The sequence below is a fragment of the Conger conger genome, chromosome 2 (genome assembly GCF_963514075.1).
Source record: "Conger conger chromosome 2, fConCon1.1, whole genome shotgun sequence".
NCBI lineage: Eukaryota > Metazoa > Chordata > Actinopteri > Anguilliformes > Congridae > Conger > Conger conger.
Window position 1 is genome coordinate 42,381,524 of NC_083761.1, and position 19,691 is coordinate 42,401,214.

The 19,691-nt window shown below is 44.3% G+C and overlaps 1 protein-coding gene across 2 annotated transcripts in view; it reads left to right on the forward strand.

Moving 5' to 3' along the window:
- Nucleotides 1-19,691, forward strand: part of tanc2b (tetratricopeptide repeat, ankyrin repeat and coiled-coil containing 2b) — a 234,058-nt gene that overhangs the window by 66,412 nt on the left and 147,955 nt on the right. The gene's annotated exons all lie outside the window — the stretch shown is intronic.

Genomic DNA, 19,691 nt, shown 5'->3' on the forward strand with positions numbered 1-19,691 from the left:
AAGGACCCTATCGCTCCCCACACCCCTCTATGCCACGGCTGCCTTCTGCCTCCGCGCATGCCATCGGCTGCCCCCTACCTCATACTGTGAATCACTTTACTGTCCGAAGCAACCGGCCTATCAAGGTGCAGTTCTCGAGACGCTCCCGCACACTGCCTCAGAGATGCAGACTCAGCTGTTTTGAGCCCTTGTTGTTGTTGTTTATCGGTTTAGTTTATTCCGTCAGATTTGCTCCGGGTGTTGGGGCATGGTAATCTCCCCACTTGGATTCCAGCTGGTGGTGTAATCTGGGCTAAACTGGAGAGGGCTGCTTTGCTCCGGGCGGGCTGGAAGTACAGCAGGCGGTCTGCGCCACATGGCGTCTGGGCTCTGGCCCCCGGTATCTCCTCCGCCCAGACAGAGGCTCCAGGTGTGAGTTTTTGGCAGCTCGGCCAATCACGGTGCATGCTCATGACTCTGCTCCGGGGGTCTTAGCCATTCACAGGGCAATTCTGCAACATTAACCATTAACATTAACAATTACACAAGCTAAATCTGACCTAAAGGAGCCCTCCTTTGACCTCTTGCCAACTACTTTCATTTCAAATGGATGGTACGTCAGAAGGGGACATTCATTTCCTCCCACCCTTATTTTCCCTGAATGCTCTGTTGCAGGGCATTGCCTCACAGTCTTCCTTGGACATCGATCTCCACCTGTGTGTGTGTGTGTGTGTGTGTGTGTGTGTGTGTGAGTGTGTGTGTGTGTGTGTGTGTGTGTGTGTGTGTGTGTGTGTGTGTGTGTGTGTGTGTGTGTGTGTGGGATCTTGGAAATCAAAAAATATCAATAAACTGAGCCTTTTGTCCTGTACACTGAAGCCAGAGGCACGGTTCCTGCTGTCAGCTGCACACGCATGTGTCCTGCTGTAGTCAGTATTATGCAAACGAGCAATTTGCATACTCACTGCATTTCTTCCTCCCTCCACCAATCAACCCCCCTCCACCTCTGCACTCGCATTGATCTACAGTGCAGGGACGTGATAGATAGGGTGCAATTCACAACCTGTTCTACCGGTCAACTACGACTGTCACTCGGCTCTGTTCTGTACTGTGTGAGGACAGGAGTGTGGAGGGAGAGGGGGAGGGGAGGGGAGAGAGAGGCATGTTTATGCAAAAGGAGATACAAAGGGGATTAAACCGCAGGGGGGAGGGGGAGGTACACTATTGGCGTCCAGGTTTCATTGGGAAAATTGTATTTAAATACAGTCCACCGCGGCGGTGACTGACGCCCCCCAGGCTCTATGCAAATGTGTCGCCTTGCCAAGGTTGATTACCTGCCATTACGATCCTTGAACGGAATGACCTTTCCTCCCGGTGTCATGGCTCTATTTGCTCCTTAAACCGCCTGTCAAACACGGACTCCTTATTCCGCCCGTGCTGCTCAGACAGAGGAGGGTCGGACAGGCATGCAAATGCCAACAGCCTTCGCCACTGGGGCACCATCGTAGATATGCGTTTCCCATGTTCATGTAATGTTGATGTAACGGTCACGTGCGGTAGCTGAAAGCAAAGAGTGCTAGAAGGCTAAGAAATTTTAAGAAAAAAACATTACGAGAAATATGCCCTTCAAGGGATTAATGCGACAAGTAATTGCTGTCCCTTTTTTTCTCTGGGCACTCCAAACCACGTGTTGGATAATGAGACGTGCACAACAGTTGTGCCCATGTCCGTTTGCCAATAGCAGATGTGATCATCCTACAAGCACAGACAGTGGGGTGGAGCAGGTATTTTCCTAAAGCTACCGTTTCTCTTCATCATGTATCCATAGCGACACACATCGCTCATCGCTGAAAGGGCCACTAGCGGCACAAATCAAAAGAGATGTTAAGACCCAGAACTGCAGTCCTGGTGTTCAGTGTAGGAGTGCGGAGGACAGGCAGGAGTAGTGGTGGGGCAATATGCTCTTAAGTCACTGTTTAGTGAATAGCGTGTGCTGTATTTTGCGCAATAAACGTATACACTGCGTATATTGCAATATACAAGCGCGTGTTTTTGTCCTCGTACGTGTGTATGTTTCAGTGTATGTGAAACCATTGTGGGTATGCTTCTGTGTATATCTTTACATCTGTGCATATCGATGCGTTTGGTCTCATTACGTACAGTGCCCTCCATAATGTTTATGACAAAGACCCATCATTTATTTATTTGCCTCTGTACTCCACAGTTTGAGATTTCTAACAAAAAAAAAAATCTGAAATTGCACAATTTTTATACATTATGCTTTCACCATGTACAGCAGCGTTGATACATAATCCCTCCCATTTCAGGGCACCGTAATGTTTGGGACACATCAATGTTATGTAAATGAAAGTAGTCATGTTTAGTATTTTGTTACATATCCTTTGCATGCAATGACTTGAAGTCATTCATGAACGTCACTAGTTGCTGGGTGTCTTCTCTGGTGATGCTCTGTCAGGCCTGTACTGCAGCCATCTTTAGCTCCTGCTTGTTTCAGAGGCTAGTCCCCTTAAGTTCTCTTCAGCATATAAATGGTGTGCTCAATCTGGTTCAGATCGGCTGATTGACTTGGCCACTCAAGAGTTGAAAATGTTTTGGCTTTGAAAAACTCCTTTGTTGCTTTAGCAGTATGTTTGGGATCATTGTCTTGCAATCAGTTTTGAGGCTTTCATTGCCTCAAAACTGAGCGGATAGGATGTGTCTAAACACTTCAGAAGTCCTTCATTCCTCCATACTTTGCTTTTACCATCACTCTGATATAATTAACATTTGACTAATCTTGTTAATCTGTCCACAAGACCTTTTTCCAGAACTGTGGTTGCTTTTTGAAGTAGTACTTTACAGGCAAACTGTAAACTGCCCATCCTGTTTTTGTGGCTAACCAGAAGTTTACATCTTGCATTGTAGCCTCTGTATTTCTGTTCATGGAGTCTTCTGCAGACAATGGTCATTAACAAATCCACACCTGACTCCTGAAGATCTGTCGGACAGGTGTTTTGCGATTTTTCTTTATTATGGAGATAATTATTCTCTCATCAACTGTCGAGATCTTCCTTGGCCTGCCAGACCTTTGCGATTAGTAAGCTCACCAGTGCTCTCTTTCTTCTTAATTATGTTCCAAACTGACTTTGGTGAGCCTATGGTTTGGCTGATGTCTCTAACCGTTTTATTAATGTTTCTCGGTCTTTAATAAATAATGACTTCTTTGACTTTCATTGGCACAACTTTGGCTGTCGTGTTGATAAACTGCAGTAATAGTTTCCAAAGCTGATCGAAAGACCAGAGGAAAGACTTGGTGCTGAGCGCTCTCTTATACCTGCATTTAGGAAGCAATTAAACATTCCTGAGCAACTGTGAAGCCATGTGTCCCAAACATTATGGGGTTCTGAAATGGAGGGATTATGTATACACAATGCTGTAATTTATACATGGTGAAACCAAAATGTATAAAAAAGCTATTTAATAAAACCTGAGAATGCACTGAGATTCACATGTAATTGTATTATTACAATTTTGGCAAATTGGAGGCAAATCAAGATATAATGGGTCTTTGTCCCAAACGTTAAGGAGGGCACTGTATGGGTTTTTCTGTGTGTACTGTGTGTGTGAGATCAGGGTGTATTAGTACTGCATGCTTGTTGACACACACTGTCTCTATTTGCTTATGTCTGTATGTGTTTGTGCCAAAAAGGGTGTGTTTTAACACCTGTGTCTGTTTTCCCACAGAAATTCCCAGTAAATGACATTCAAAAATAAATTCAGTAATGTAGCCTAATGCAGCCTGCAAATAAATGACTCTATGCTAAATGTAGTTATTGTAGGTGGTTAATGAGGTTTGCAGATTTATTCTTGTCTTCATTATTTTTGCAAATTAATTTGAGAGAAAAAATGTCTCAATTATGCCAAGCATCTTAACAGGTATCGATATTTAATTGTATTATTCCATAGTTATGTTTTAAAGATTATAGAATAAATATTTTCAAAATTATGTGTAGCTCATTGGTTCCACTAGAATAAATCATAATCCATCATTGTGATGATTGAATAAATCCATCACCGTCTATTTTTACCAGGCATTAAAGGGCATTGAAACCCCAACTTTTGCCCAGTCTCGTCCACTGCACAGTTTTAAAAGATGCGTTTTGGAACAAGGCGAAGGTGTCAGTTGGTGGGGGTTGGCATTCAGTGATGTGTCTTTGTCAAGAATTTCCACAAGCCAATGTAAAAATAAGATTAATTAATCTCATTAAATCCCACACCAACTACATTATGATCCATAACCACAAAAAGTAGGCTGATTAGCTAGACTAACTAACCAGACTAACTACTTGATCATAATAAGTCAGTTTCACTTTTGACATCACGTTACAGAAGTGACTTTTATAGGCAAATGCTCTAAACCACGGGATTCATGGCAATTGAATAAAAGTGCTAATCTGGGTTTGAAACCCCTTTTCTGTGCAGTAAGCCACACGGCGGCTTTCTGGTGTTCCAGTGAAAATCGATATGATTTTAATATACGTATGACTACATTTTGCGCCCATTTAAAGAATTTTAACTGCCAGACTTTCCCCCTCGGGACGTGAACCTGGAAAGATTAAGACATTTTTGTGGGCATCCACTCTTGCCGACTGGATCAACAAAAGGGGTGGAGTTAGGTAGTTAATTTGCTTAAGTTTATTCAGGTTTTCATGCAGGAGATCTACCATTAATTATGACCACCTGCCTAATATGCTGATGGTCCTCTGCATGGCACAAAAACAGCTTCGACCCTGTCTGAGACATGGACTCTACAAGACCTCTGAATGTGCCCTGTGGTATCTGGCATCAAGACGTTAGCAGCAGATCCTTTAAGTCCTATAAGTTGCAAGGTGGAGCAGCCATGGTTTGGACTTGTTCTAGCACATCCCACGGATACTTGATCGGATTGAGATCTGGGGAATTTGGAGGCCACCTTGAACTCTTTGTTGTGTTCTTCAAACCATTCCTGAACTATTTGTGCAGTGTGACAGAGCGCATTGTCCTGCTGAAAGAGGCCACTGTCATCAGGGAATACCGTTGCCATGAAGGGGTGGACCTGGTCCGCAACAACGTTTAGGTAGTTTGCACGTGTGAAATTGACGTCCACATGAATGCCCGGACCTTGGGTTTCCCAGCAGAACATTACCCAGGCCAGACGCTTACATGCTCATTGTAGGCGCTTTCGATGGTGGACAGGGGTTAGCATGGGCACTCTGACTGTGGCTACGCAGCCCTATATGCAGCATGGTGCGATGCACTGTGTGTTGTGACACATTCATCCCGTAACCATCTTTAAAATTTTCTGCGGCTTGTACCACAGTAGCCTTTCTGTCGGTTTGGACCAAATGGGATAGCCTTCGTTGCCCTCAGGCATTGATGAGCCTTGGAGGCCAAACATCCTGTCAGTTGTTCATAGTTTGTCCCTCGTCGGTAGGTACTCACCACTGCTGACCGGCAGCACCCTACAAGCCTTGCCGTTTGAGATGCTCCGACCCAGTCATCTGGCCATAATGATTTGGCCCTTGTCGAAGTCGCTCAGGTCTTTACTCCTGCCCCTTTCTTCTGTATTCCACACATTGACTACGAGAACCGACGGTTGGCTTACTGTCTTATATATCCAAAACCTTAAAATGCGCCATTTTTCCGAGTTAATCAACATTATTCGCTTGATTTGTGTGTGGTCATAATGTTACGATTTTCTTGTGCGCTTTTCTTATGCATCTAATTTTTAATGGACTGACTGTACACACTTCATGAAGTCATTTTAATATTCCTCAAGCTTTCTTGTCAATGCTCATGTTTAAAACCCAGAACACATAGTTACAGAGCATATTTCATGTCTGACTAACAAGTTCATGTTTCTTGTTCCGGTATTCTAATGCAGGAAGTTAACTGTCAGTCTGAACCCATCTTTTAAGCAATAAATCATGAGAGGCAGTGCTATATAGACAATTTATCACAGCTTTGGAGCATTGTTCAGCCCAACATGCAGCATAATCCTTGTTGCTGTGATAAAATTTCTATAAATCACATCTTGGAGTGAGTTATTGCTTTTATAAAATGGTTACCAAACATAATAATGTAGATATTATGGACGTAAAAAAAACAAGACAATTAAAACTTTTTTATTCTTGTTTCTTAACAAGAATAATTTACAAGAAAGTAGGCTAGTTTCCGCATGCTTGTAAGTAGTACCAGGTGGTTTGCTATACAACGTTAGTAAACTCGTTGCGTAACGTTGTTCTACCAAGCTCGCTAGCTTGTTAGCTTGCAAGCTACCATGAGTGAGCAAACAAAAGTTTATGCCTTTATCATGTTTATTTGTACGTTCCCATTGTGCAAGCATTGAAAAACTGTCTGACATTTGTGGGATCAAGTCACGTTTTATTATTTGGAGAAGCACTGCTCTGCTTTTGCAGCTCCACTTTTTCCACTTTTCAGTGAACCTAAAGCTCTTGCACTTCTGCCTGTGTGTGTGTGTGTGTGTGTGTGTACGTACATACGTGCCTCTGTGTGTGTGTGTGTGTGTGTGTACATACGTGCCTGTGTGTGAGTGTGTGTGTGGGTACATACGTGCCTGTGTGTGTGTGTGTGTGTGTGTGTGTGTGTGTGTGTGTGTGTGTGTGTGTGTGTGTGTGTGGGTGTAGCTGTGTATCTGTGTACATACGTGCCTGTGTGTGCGTGTGTGTACATACGTGCCTGTGTGTGCGTGTGTGTACATACGTGCCTGTGTGTGAGTGTGTGTGTACATACGTGCCTGTGTGTGAGTGTGTGTGTACATACGTGCCTGTGTGTGTGTGTGTGTGTACATACGTGCCTGTGTGTGAGTGTGTGTGTGTGTGTGTGTGTGTGTGTGTACATACGTGCCTGTGTGTGAGTGTGTGTGTACATACGTGCCTGTGTGTGTGTTTGTGTGTGTGTACATACATGCCTGTGTGTGTGTGTGTGTGTGTGTACACATACATGCCTGTGTGTGTGTGTGTGTGTGTGTACATACGTGCCTGTGTGTGTGTGTGTGTGTGTGTGTGTGTATACGTACGTGCCTGTGTGTGTGTGTGTGTGTAAGCAGTGTGTAAGCAGTGTGTGTGTAAGCAGTGTGTAAGCAGTGTGTGTGTAAGCAGTGTGTAAGCTGTGTGTAAGCAGTGTGTGTGTAAGCAGTGTGTAAGCAGTGTGTAGGCTGTGTGTAGGCTGTGTGTAAGCAGTGTGTGTGTAAGCAGTGTGTAGGCTGTGTGTAAGCAGTGTGTGTGTAAGCATTGTGTAAGCAGTGTGTAAGCAGTGTGTAGGCTGTGTGTAGGCTGTGTGTAAGCAGTGTGTGTGTAAGCAGTGTGTAGGCTGTGTGTAAGCAGTGTGTGTGTAAGCATTGTGTAAGCAGTGTGTAAGCAGTGTGTAGGCTGTGTGTAAGCAGTGTGTGTGTAAGCAGTGTGTAGGCTGTGTGTAAGCAGTGTTTGTGTAAGCAGTGTGTAAGCTGCATGGCATCAGCTCTGTGAGGTCGAAGCGTGCAGCAGCGAGCCTCCGGCTGCCATCACAGCAGCATCATCAGGGACTCCTCTTCATCAGGCAGGCCGCTCCTCTTCATCAGGCAGGCCGCTCCTCTTCATCAGGCAGGCTGCTCCTCTTCATCAGGCAGGCTCCTCTTTGTGTAGGCCCTCGCTCGGCTGGTGGGGAGCCCACAGAGCAGCTCTCCTCATTATTATTCACAGCGCCATGCGGGCGGCGCAGGAGGACATATTCACACGCACTCAAAACTCATTTAGCTCGCTAAATGCCACTGCTCTTAGTTTAATCTGCTTAAAATTAAAATATGTTAATTTATTAACAGGAAGATGAAATCACTGCAGTGCCTAAAATGCAGTTCCATGTATTTAATCCATAACCGTAATCTATATCCCTTAGACTTGGTGTTACTGATGGAATTCTTCATGCAGATGCACGTTTCACAATATGGAAATTTGAGATTTGAAGTGTTTTTGATTTGCCGGGTATAGTATTTTATGGTACCGTAAGATTTCAAATAATTGTATTTCATGTTGCGAATATATGCATTCAAAAGGAGAACATGGTAGGCAACTCTGGTGAGGTATAATAGAGTTGGAGTGCTATGGGGCTGATAAGTAGGATTATGTGGGTTAAGGTGAGTCTCAGAGCTAGGCATGGTAAGCAGAAAAGAGAGCTAACATACTGTGGCTAAGTAGGATAAGAAAGGTAAAGGTTAGTAGGGTAGACGCTGCCATGTAATGTTTGTTATTATTAGTGCTATGTATCATTGAGAATGTTTAGTTACAGTCATGTAAACTCACCGTGCTCCAAACAGAATACGGGGTAGCGGGCTCTTCCACCAGAAGTTAACCTCCATACAATGGTAGTTTTACTCCTGTAAGGAATGTGATTTCTGATTATGGTTGCTTTTTGACTAACCCAGACACTAAAACTCTTTGATTGATGAATTGGACCAACTGAAAACAACAAATGCCTGTGCTCAGAAGACCGTGTTAGCTCACGATGGTCCCAACACCGCTGTATAACCCTGCCCTGTTCCCCAGCACACTGTCACATTGCAGTACTCTTACCATGTCACTGTACGCTGAAATGGATCGCGGATGTGACCCGTACCACATTTATATGAAAACGCAAGGTATTATACTTTACACACACACAAAATTCTAAGCTGTTCTGGAAGTAATTTTTTTGTTATTCGTCATGAAAGTTAGACTGTTTGGAACACGGTGAGTTTATGTTACAAGCTGTATAGTACAGCACAGCTTTCATAGTAAAAAAAAAAAAAAAATTGCAGAAATAAAAATAAGACCAAACTTCAAACCCTCATTAAACAAATTATCTAGATCATCATATCAGCTCAAGTCACTTTTTTCAGCATGGTGAATTGAGATTTAAAGCTAGATATTGTCATCAGGACTGTAGGCTGTATTTTCCCATTACCAAAGGCAACACTGGTCTTCTAATATTTACGCCTGGCTTGGATTTCAGATGTCGTGTCATCATTTATTTTCGGGTTTGTTAGCATTTTAGAGACTTCCAGATAAAAAAATTATTGAGAAATGATTGGTGTTTTTAATTATTTGAACCTAAATTATGAAATTTGGTTGTTTGTTTCTTAACCGTCATTGTCTGAAGCATTTTTGTGCATTTTTAAGGCCCAAGAATGCAGGAAATGACTTTTAAGGTGGTATAAAAATGTAATGTAAAAAATGTAAAAATGTACCACAAATGTACCAAAAAAAAAAAAAAACATTCTGGGCAGAACCCTGTGACTGGATTCAGTTCTTTCACATGCTGTTTTATTTTAAAGAAATGTATTTCCCAAAGATTAAGAATGTTGACACTGAAGTTGCAGAAGCATTGAAATGCATAATTATTATTTTCCACCATGAAAGAGCTCATATTGCTTCTGCGTGCTCCAGACCTTTTGAAATCCATAGTATTGTAATTCAGCTTTGTCAGGGTTGTGGTGCGGGCCGAGAGACTGTTCTCCAATGGCAGCTTGGCAATGATCTTTAAGCATCAACGTTTGTAAATAAACTCACCAAGATGAACGTATTAAACGCTGGCACTATGAAATAGGTCAAACCCAGAAGTTATACTTCTGTTGCTCCCTGAACAGGGATTTAACAGGGGCAAAATGATCAGAGTAAAGGATCCCAGACAAAGGCAGACTTAATAGAAGTACAGATTCCGTGGCCTCTCAGTCTCACAATTAAAACAGGCTCCCCAGGAAAACTGCGATCCTTGTGGGCGAGCCAAGGCTATAACAGAGGCTACTTCCTGTTATCCTGCACAATTGTGGCCAGAAAGGGGACACATAGCCTACTTCCCCAAATTCATGAGACAGGATCCTTCATTTCCACAGCTGCCAGGCAGTAAAAAAATAAAACAAATCCTGCTGGGAACCGAGGCTGAGGGAGGACAGCTGGCAGTGCTGTGCATAACTGCCTGTCACAAAATGAAGGACAGGGTGTCAGCCCAGGTTTACCGTTTCCTCCGATGTGTGCTGTATTTAATATAGCACACGTTTTCAGTACAAGTCCTGTGATCTCGGTTACCCGCCAAAATGGAGGGCGACTGTTGCTACTGTTTTTACCATTTTTCCATGTATTTTAAGAGTCTATTGGCACATGCATTGTGGAAATCCAGCGATGTAAATGGCAAATGGCAGGCATTTATATAGCGCCTTTCTCCAAAGCGCTGTACAATCGATGCTTCTCCATTCACCCATTCATACACACACTCACACACCGACGGCGATTGGCTGCCATGCAAGGCCCCGACCAGCTCGTCAGGAGCATTTGGGGGTTAGGTGTCTTGCTCAGGGACACTTCGACACAGCCCGGGCGGGGGATCGAACCGGCAGCCCTCCGACTGCCAGACGACTGCTCTTACTGCCTGAGCCATGTGCCAATTGCCTTGTGTGGGGTGATGAGTCTTTTGTTAAAGACGACGCTCTCTCGGGCCGAAGCGCTGACCCGTGGGATGGCTGTACCCAGTGAGCGCGATGGCGCGGTCTGAAGACAGCAGCCGCCTCTCTCAACTATGGAGACGAATATGTCGTTCCTTATTAGTCGCTGCGTGTTGTACTTGTTTACTCCTGGTGTGGAATTGGAGCAAGGGTGAATCTTTAGTGAATCTTCAGTAGAGGTCCACAGGTTCCTGAAAACCCGAATTGAGCGGTTCTCGGCTACGTGCAACCAGTCGCCCAGTGTGTGTGGGTGAGGGCCTGGCCATCTGGATGTCGGCAGGTGTCTTAAGTTCAGGTGTGGTTATCAGCAAATTGTGTCGAGTTGGGTTTAGGGAATTGATGGGTACAGTTTGGGCTCGGTACAACTTTTTGGGCCCATTTTTTTTAAATCACGGTAGACCATGTACTCTAATCATCATGTTACATGTTTAGCACCCACATGGTTGGATATGTGTCGACCAAAGGATAAATGACGGCTGAATATTTCGGTCTGGTTTGCTCCCTGCGAGTAGATTTAGGAATAATGAATCTCCGTACGAGTAGGGTTCAGTCTAGTCTAAGCAGTAAATACTCAACGATAAATCAGATTGGATGCTCTTTATGCCATTTCAAAGCACATCAGTTCTTATTGTTGAAGGCTGTTTTGCCGAACCTTGATGAACGTTCCTCTTCGGTGCTTTGTTATACCGCATAGGAGCTCTGAGACAGATGGGCCTTCATCAGTGCCGTCTCTGCAAACGCTGATTAGCATCTTTTACCTTGAATAACACCTCCGCTCAAGGCACTTGGCTAGCGTACCGTCGGCGCTGCGGTTGCTCCGGGAGTACGGATAGCCAGCGGCTTCGTCTTGTTCCGGTGGTGCTGCTTTCTGTCTGAATTCAGGACAGAAGATTGTACACTACGCAGCGTTGTTATTTCCGCTGGCGGTATGGAGCTGTGGTGATCACAGGCCTACTGTTTATGCGTGATAGTGACCCGGGATGCTGGCAGGATTAGAGGGGCTCGTCCTAGGGGCCGCGGTGGTGCAACAGGCTAAGATGCAGCAGACTTGCGGTTGCAGTGTGCTGCAGTTGCACACCGGGGACCGGGGTTCGATTCTCGGTCCTGCCAAAAGCCAAGTTTGGCTGGCTCACTTGGAGCAGCATAATTGGCTTGCTGCTCCAGGGGGAGGGACTTGGTAGGGTTAGTAGATCGCCGCACAAAAAGCACCTTGGGCGCCTCGGAATCACGGTTGCCAGCATGTGGCGAGACGGCTTGAAGAAGGCGTGTCGCTCTCCGTAGGGCTGCCGAGGGACGAGGTGTGGGCGGTGCATCTAATACTGGCTCTAATTGAATTAGACGGGGTACAATTGGCTACCAAATTGGGAGAAGTGGCGCTCTGTCAGAAGCTCGGAGGTCAGTCCTCTGTTGCTAATGATCATTCCTGCAGTACATTTGTGAATGCTGCACTGAATCTGCACTGGCAGTGTTGTGTGTCTCTTTTGCTCCGATTATATTAGGTGCTAAATCATTTTTTGATATTAGAGCTTCAGCACAAGAGTAGTGTTTTTTGGGGGGGGGGGGTTTTCTTGCAATCTCGTTCAGTAGCTGACTTATATATATAATACAATACACACAGGGAATATTAATCATTTACCATTTAAACAATAATAATTTCATAACCATTTGGAGTTTTCCCTAAATAAACATTAATTTGCATACTGGTAACCTCTACAGTTCAGTATTTTTTACTTTAAAGGGGGCGATCACTCAATCATAGGTTACTCAGTTCTCTGTGAACTGGTATGCTCTGGACTGAATTTCCCCAACAGCCCCATATCTTACAGTGGAGGATCACAGAGGGTTGTAAGGGCATAATGGGCCAGCTTTATAGAATGTTTGATGCAGGATTCTTTATTTTGTGTATCTTTTGAACTGTGCCATCTTTTTTCCACTGTAGATAACATTTACAGCATGGTATTTCTTCCCAGACATCTTTTTAAATCCGAGAATGACGTAACAGTAAATTATATTGAACTTCCGCTGTTGCTGTAATAGCCTGATGTATTGTTCCAGAAGGTTATCCTGAATAATACTGCAAGAACAGTGTGTTGTTTTACATGTAGAGCGATTGTGGTAATCCAGCGATGTGTCAATTGCCATGCGTGGGGGGGGTGATGAGTCTTTTGTTCCCCGGCAAAGGGACTAAAGCCGACGTTCTCTCGGGCCGAAGTGGCCACCCGTGGGACAGAAAGACGAGCCATGCAGAGCAGAGCGTGAGCATCATGTGGCAGTATGAAGACAGGAGCCGCCTTGCTCAACTACGGAGACGGTTTGGGGAGACCAACCTCCTTGAAACTCAGTCAGAAGAGAACAAAAGCCTCTTCTGAAGGTTTTCGTCCTCTGACTGCGGCTCTGTAAATCACCAATCCAAGAAAAAAAGCGAACCCTCCACACACTTCGTCACGTGACTTCCCTCAGCCCAGAGAAGACGGCTTCACGACTCCACAGAGGCAGGGGGAAGGATGCTCATACGAAGCTCTCTTGATTAATTAGTAATCGAAGAGCTGGCAGGAGCGAAACTTTGTTAGCGGTGACCGTAAACGGTTTAAACGCTGCCCCCGTGCCGATTACCCTGCCTGCCCGGCACTTCCCATTATTGATATCGGTGTGATTTATGGAGCGTTGTCTCTGAGCCGGAGACGAACGTGATTTATATGAGCGCGACGTCGGGAGCTTAGAACCACGAGCGAGGGGAGATGGGCTGGAGAGGGAGCTTGAGTGATGTGTGCGCATGCTTGTGCTTCCGTAGTTTCACATTGGACTTTTTATTCATTTTTTACATTAACTTTGGTGCCCAACATGGGGCTGAACACATCCAGTTTCCACCATAATTTGGAATGTCCAGCTATCCACATCCCCACTGCCTGTTTGGGAGAGTGCAGTTCTCCTCCGAAACACATGCTGTCGCTGGTCTGCTTCTATTCACACCGCAGACTACGACTAATCTCACAGAGTGGAGTCAGAGGAAGACCTTTCATACGCAGCTTTAGCGTGCCGTCCGCTTGCGCCGGATCGATCGGCGGGGTCGCGACCCTCCGTGACGCAGCCACCAAACCCTCCGCCTTCATTTTTCAATGAGGTGAGTCGGCTGCCTGTGCTCGGAGTGTACCTGGGCTGAGTGCAGAGAGCGCTCGAGGTGGCTCCTCTCTGACTGCAGACCCACCGGAGAATGCCCTGTCTGAGCATCTGTTGTTAAAGCAGCAGACACTCAGGCACTCCCTGTCTCTGGAGACTGCTTTTAACAGCCAGCAGTTCAAGGACTGAAGAAACCTATGACTCTGAGTCATCTTTTATATAAATATACAAGTTCTAATTAGGCCTAATTGTGTTGTGGGAGTGCCATTCAATGCGAAGTCGATGGTTCTTAAAAAAAAAAAAAAAAAGGTTAGGTAAGGTTTGTTGCTGCATTGGAAAGCATTCATGCATGCGACTCATGACTTTAGAGTCAGGAACTTCTGTGCCTGCCTCACCAATGGAGGGGGAAAGTCCTGTCGCCAAGAAGGTAAAAGACCTGCCGTGTGTTTCTTCCACCCATGAACTCATTAATTCTACCTCCTGGCTGAAGAATTGTGTTCATTAGCAAAAAGGTGATTGGAACAACTTACTGGGGAAATTTCTGAACCTGGACTTTCCAGCTCTGCTCATCAGCCTTAACAGCCTGTCCTTCCCCGATGTGTCTCCAGAGCAGCTTTCCTTCTCCACAGTGCACTTTGAACACCACTTCAGTACCCCTCCACTGCCTGCTTACTCTGTCCTCCTTAATGAAAATGGTTAATTACAAAAAGTCAGTTCAATGGGTTTAAATGTTGCTAATTAAATTTGGTGCCAGAATCCTTCTGGTCTTATGTTGTCAGAGTCACAGAGTTCAACTGTAAGGTTTTCATGTCTGAAGCATAGTGCCTTAAAGCGGTCAACTCGCATTGAGTGTACGGACAACGCCATGCGTGTTATTATTGTGCTAATTTATCTAATGAATAATGACCTGAGATTAATCAGGATAACACACTGTAGGGCTACACCCTCACAGGCTGGTGTTGTGCAGCTGGATTTAGTTCCACTGTGTTTCGCACCGTTTTTGACTGGTCTCATTGAGAAAGATGAGATTGCTGTTGACACTTTGTGCATCCCCTTGGGTTCACACTACACCACAAGTAAAATTCCTGAGTTTTACAGGTGGGCCTTATTCTCCTGTTTCCTAATTAACACAAAGACCGACTTTGCTCGAGTGTTGCTCTCAGTCCTGGGCCCTCGCAGTAAATGGTAAAAATAAAATAAAAAAAAACTACAAATTAGAGACCCGAGGAAAACAAATACACGTCTGGGTAACCGTCCTCTGGCATACCCTAAATTAGATCTTGGTCTCAGTCTGTCCATCTCTGAGCTTAAGCATGGGAGTGATTCAATTAACATAAAAATGTTTAGCGAGCCCTGTGTACAACAAAAATATCTCTTATATGTGATACATCACATGCATTCTGGTCCATACAGCCTTTGGCACTGTAATTAATTTTAAGATTAGTTCAATCAGGGTTGCAACAGCTACTATGAACAGCAGTCATTAGAACCTTATTGTAGAACTACAGAAAAATGTGGAACTCCGAAGAAATACTCTAAATCCCTTTTGATTGTAAACTTTTGATTGCCAAAACTTTTTAGGAATCTGAAATCAGATATGCAAGGCATGTGAAAGCATTAAAGCATAACGATCCAACGATGATAAAATGCATATTGCTCACCCACCCACCTCAGCAAGCAATTTTCCGCATATCAGCCGACAGTAAACCAAATTATTTTAAACTACAAAAAGCACAAGCATTATTGGTTTTGGCTATGAAATGTGGTTGCATGTATGCTAAATTTATTTTGTGGTCGGTTATATAAAGCTTTCAATTTCTGGGTTTTACTCATTTTAAAATTCATTTTCATGTTTCTTCTGAGTATTACTGTTGTTTTCACTGCTTGTGATAAAATACTTTTGTATAATGCATAACCCTCACTAATTTAACATTGCTGGAATCTAAACTTAAACCAACCCTTATACCTTCAACCAACCCTTCACATTTGTCAAGTTACTGCGCAAATGCCTGGAGTTCTGCTTATATTCACAATCAGTGAAAGGAGCGACATGAAGGGTAAATTGAACACCGTCAGTACAGACTTCTGAGGGAAATGCTCAACAGACATTAAAACAGATCATTCATAGGGTAGTGACATCATCAATATTATATGCCCTTTTAAAATGTGAGAGTCATTTTGCTTGCTAATCGACAAAAATTACATTGATGGTAACTGCGAAATGCCTTGGTGGATCATGGTACTTTGAGTTTTTCACATCTTGCACTGACATCTGGGGCAACAACTTTGCCGCTGGCCTGCTGACTATTCCTTTCAATATCTTAAGAGATTCTGGTTAAACAGATTATATTTCTTTCTTTCCTTCACAAATAAATGTGTTATCTGTTTTTATTGGTATTTAACTTAAATTATTAAAGCTTTATGCACACAGCAAAGGCAGTGTTTAACCAAACACTGTCTAAATAACCACAGTCTGGCCATCAGGATGTTGTCACTGAGTCTGAAATCTGCTTTCTCTTACTGTACATAAAGAGAGAGACTTGTAATTAAAATAAAAACTATTTTTAAAAAGCTGAAACTGTCCCATTTACAGTAAATAGTATGTTGCACTGGTAGAGGAGCAGCCAATATGATATAGCAGCTTGCCATTGCTTGAAGGATACTGCAGGAGCAATATATATATTTTGCAATCTATCTCGCTAGCTGATTGGCTGATACGGGATAATTCACATGACATGAGAGTACATGCAATCTCGATTGCAAGATAATAATATGCAAATACCATGTTGATGGCTCACAACTGGCATCTCCTCAAAATTTTACTGAAGAAATGTCAGCAATTACGCTAACTATACTTTAAAAGCATGCTTTGGTATGCGTACTAGCTACACCAAGAATTTATCATCAATTAATGGCAAAATACCACTTTTTGCCAGAAGATGGTATCTGGGTATAAGAAATGGGGAGAATGGGGTTCGTTAGCTAGTGGGCCAAATTGATTATTGAATGCAAGTCCTCAGCCAAGGGTTTTATTTTTTAAATGAATATTCATAATGACCTATCAATCGAACCTCCCGGTGTAAAAACTATGGAAATAAATCACAAAAAACTATGTTAGGTGAAATGTTTGCATTTGTTGAATGCCTCAAAAGACAGGAAATTAAACTGATCAGCCTGCTCTCCATTTGGTTTTGGGATTAATATGTTTTTCCATCATTATTATTTCTGTAATTGTTTGATTTAACGACCATGCTTGTTTACTTTGGAAATAGTTTATAGTCTACAGTCCAGCAGAGCACATTTTAATTTGCGCTTGCTCAACACGTGGCTCCCTCTGCTTCGCTGCCCTTAGGCACTGCCATCTCCTTCAGAGTCGTCTTATTGATTATCATTCAGCCTGGTAATTAATTACAGGTCTTGGGTCGGGCCCGGGCGGTGCCAGAGGAGAGTCTGAGGCACGGGTGATTTCATCTCATTTCTTTTGCCTGCTGGCCATTGCAGCAAACCGGTCCGATAAACAGGGTGTGCACTCCACCCCAAAACCCCCCGCCCTCCTGCCTCATAGGGCCAGTACCAACTCTCTTCTCTCCCAGATGCAGTGCCATGAAAAAGTATTTGCCCCCTTCCGGATTTCCATCATTGTATATTTGTCACACTGACAAAATTTTATACCAGACAAAGGGAACCTGACTAAACACAAAGCACTGCTATGAAGTTATGGGAAGTGTTTGGTTGCAATTATTGCTGCTAAAGGTGGTGTAACCAATTATTAACTAAATACAATACAATAAATACCATCATTAAAATCATTGTCTATATGTGTTAAACCAATTCAGTGTGACGAGTATGCAATAATAGAGGTAATGAGGTACACTGTAGTTCATCTTTCTTTCTATTTCACTCTCTCTCTTTCTCTCTTTCTGTCTTACTCCCTCTCATCCCTTACCCCCAACATTCCTTTTCCCTTGTGACAGAGGTACACATATGTGGGAATGTTCATGGCTGTGCTCTTCATCAGATAATCAGGATCAGAGTATTGAATGCGCAGTGGTGTGGCAGCTTGCTTTCCAGACCGCCGTGCAGCAGCTGATAGAACGGCAGGGGTTATTGATTAGTCGGCAGTGGCGTCCGGGTGCCGTGTTGCTTCTGGCAGCAGTGTCGTGGTGACGTGTGGGGCAGATGCTCCCCGGAAATCTGGTTGGCGATTCCTCTTCCCATTACAGGTGCCCAGTGACTTCAGAGCACTGATCATTTACAATAGAACAAATAATTACTTTTTAATTGCCTCAGAAAATGCCATCTCCTTTTGCAACCACATCACATGAGAAAGTTTTGAGTATTTACTATGCTCATTGGAATTTGGTAGGCACAAGTCTGTCACTGTTTTATTCTATGACATGCTTTCCTTTGTACGCTACAAACGGAAAAGAAAATGGCAAAATGACCAATCAAATCTGTGTTCTGTGAGGAAGAGACAGAAAATAGCTTGTTACCCAGAGGCCTACAATCCCTACAGAAGTCCTTTGTTGTGTACTGTGTCCAACTTGAGCCCCATCTGAGCTGTGCTGTGTTTGTGCATTGTGTCATTATACTGTCTTCCTGTCTTTGACTGATTAGTGTCTGCATGTGTGTGAGAGAGAGGGAAAGGGATGTTGGGAGAGGTGGGGGGGGGGCAAGTGTGAGCTAGCCCTGGCCCCCTCACTCAGAGTCCTCGCCAGGTTGTGTTGTATGGCTTTGAGCCAGTAATTGTCCCTTTGGGAGAAGGCATTGTAGTTTTTCCTCATTCTCCTTCTTGGGATGCAGTTTCTGCTGGAATGTTAGAGAACAATGAGAGGAGAGCGGAGAGAGAGCGGAGAGAGGAGAGAGAGAGGAGAGAGAGAGGAGAGAGAGAGGAGAGAGAGAGAGAGCTGGAGTGGGAGGTTTGTATAAGAGAGTGGGATGCCAGATACACAGACTGGGCGTTTTGTGACACAAAGCAGCCAGAATCCACGCAGCTGTTAGCACTCGCACTGATGGATGAGCCTCAGTTCTGCATCTCTGTTGTGCACTACCTGTATTTTTCTGCTGCTGGATACTGTCTCATCTAACAGTGTCATTCATATCCATGTGTTGACTATCTTTTTGTCTGCTTGCGAGTGTGTGTTGCTGCTCCCTTGGTTCTCCATGTCTTCTCCACTGCTCTAGGTCTCACTCAGAGAGGCAGGCAGGCGGGTCATACACAGAGAGGCAGACAGGCAGGCGGGTCATACACAGAGAGGCAGACAGGCGGGTCATACACAGAGGCAGGCGGGTCATACACAGCGGCAGGCGGGGTCATACACAGAGAGGCAGGCAGGAGGGTCATCCACCGAGAGGCAGGCGGGTCATACACAGAGCGGCAGGCAGGAGGGTCATACACCGAGAGGCAGGTAGGAGGGTCATACACCGAGAGGCAGGCAGGAGGGTCATACACCGAGAGGCAGGCAGGAGGGTCATACACAGAGAGGCAGGTTGTATGAGCCAAGGACAGGGCTTCCTTTCCCTTGCCTGTCACAAGGCTCTCTGTTGTCCAGAAAACACTCAGAAGGAGGGCTCTGCTGGGTGATATTGCTCTTCACAGGATATTGGGTGCAGATGCACTGTATTCCCTACCAATGTCTCCCTGGCCGTGACCTAGTCACTGGCCTGCATTTAATCAACATTTGTCCTTAACTTTGACTCAAAGCTGAATGCTTGTTTGAATGCTAAGTGTTCCGCTACCACCAAAATGAATGGGGAACAAATGTGTTGCAAATGGGAAAAAGAAGCTGAACAGGCTGAGCAAGTAAAGATTACGGGAAAATATTGATTGACTGTAGGCTGTTACCTTCCTTTGGCTTAGCCTGTCTTATGACCATATGTAAATGATGTACATAAAAGTGTTTGTGTGTGTGGGTCAGTGTACATGCATGTGTATATGTTTGTCTGTCTGTGTGTTTGAGTTTGTGTGTGTGTGTGTGTGTGTGTGTGTGTGTGTGTGCACATGTATGTGTTAGGGCTGCACAACATGTTGTGTATTTATTGTTGTTGAGATATGAACAGTCAGTTCGGTAAGAACAGTTGGAAGTAA